Source organism: Sturnira hondurensis, unplaced genomic scaffold, assembly GCF_014824575.4.
Source record: "Sturnira hondurensis isolate 20B ecotype Veracruz unplaced genomic scaffold, ASM1482457v3 Scaffold0010428, whole genome shotgun sequence".
In the NCBI taxonomy this organism is placed as follows: domain Eukaryota; kingdom Metazoa; phylum Chordata; class Mammalia; order Chiroptera; family Phyllostomidae; genus Sturnira; species Sturnira hondurensis.
In genome coordinates, this window is record NW_028083059.1 from 12,999,138 (window position 1) to 13,000,898 (window position 1,761).

Genomic DNA, 1,761 nt, shown 5'->3' on the forward strand with positions numbered 1-1,761 from the left:
TCACTTGAATGAACTTGATAATTTTTCATTTAGAGATTTGGATTTAATAGACTACTTGCTTCTAGTTTTCAGTAGTTAGAAATGTGCTGGCAAAAGTAATTTTATTCAGTTACGTTTGAATATAGTATAAAATATTTCAAACCACCAGTATTATTTAAAATGGCAGTATTACTGAGAAGTGGTGCTGTCATTCTTTTCATTTCTAGAAATGGCTGGAAATTTTTAAAGATAATTATGCATGAGAACTTATGGCAGATATAGCTAGATTTGTGAGTGGAAAAAAACATTTTTCCATCATTTAGTAAAGAAAGAACACTAAATAAGTAAATTTTAGAGCATGCTAGTGCAAAGATCTCCAAAAGTACTTAAAAGGGGGTATTTAACTTGCCCACTGAAATACAATGTATAATTATTACACTGTAGTAGTTTCCAAAAAAATGTAAAAAGCCATTCCACTGCTATTTTTGTATGGAAGTATTCACCTAAAGCGGATTTTAAGAAAATAAGTCATATAGTAATTTTCTTTGAAAAATATTTTGAATACTTAGAACATTTTATTTAATTTTATTTATTTGTTTGTTTGTTTGTTTATTTATAGAGAGAAGGAAAAGGAGAGAGAAAGTAGGAGAGAAGCATTGATGTGGGAAAGAAACATTTATGTGAGAGAGAAACACTAATTGACTGCCTTTTGCACACCTGCCAAATAGGGACAGAACCTGCAACCCAGGCATGTGCCCTGACCAGGAATTCAACAGGTGACCTTCGGTTTGCAGGAAAATGCTCAACCAACTGAGCTACACTGGTCATACAATTATTTTCTAATATATTTTCCATATGTTTGTTTCCTCTTAAGCTTTCTTTGTTGTGAGCAATTTTATTAGATATTAAAGATTTATGTCCACCACATAAAATCTTTAAAAGCATGATGTCATAGTGGTTTGAGTCTCTGAAGTATGATCTTTTAAAGAGGTACTGCTCTCTTTTAATAACACATATTTCCTCCCCTTTTTAGTTTAAAAAATAGATTTCCAGTTAAATTAAAACCGAGTCTCTCTGTGGATCTATTGATTCTCCCATATTAGAATATTTATAGAAATATATGGGTCATTATTAATTCTGATCTTCAATATTATATAAATATTTTATGGACTAATCAGATACAGGAAAAACCTTAGAACCACATAGCTATCTCTATTAGCCAGCTTAGTTATATACAAAAGGAATAAAAGTTAAGAAAATTCATTTCTCCTGCTAGAGTTTGACTAATGTTTAATTTGTTTATTCTATGTCAAACAAAAAGAAACAACCACACTTCAATCAATGAACATCCAAAGGCTGCACACCTTCTTTAAAAAGCGGGGAAGGGGAGTTTAAACTAGTGAAAATGAGAGTGATGCAAGATGACGGAGGAGTAAGCGGAAGCTATGGAAAATCCTCCCAGAGAGGGAGACCTCCCATTGGTCTCCCAGGACCAATGTGGGATTACTACTAAGTCATAAAAAGATCATCCTGAATGACAAACTAAAAACTAGTTGGAGAGAAGCCTTATAACCATGGACAGACATAAAAAAAACACTTCACCACAAGATTGGCAGGGTGTGCAGAGGAGGCACAAAAGGCCTGGCTGGGCTCCCATGGGTTGCAGCTGAAGTTCTGGAGGGGTATTTCAGCAGCCAGGGGGTTCCCCCTGAGAAATGTGGGGCCTAAACCCCAGACTGGGCTCCCCAGCCTACAGCACCAGGCCAGAATGGAACCCAGAAC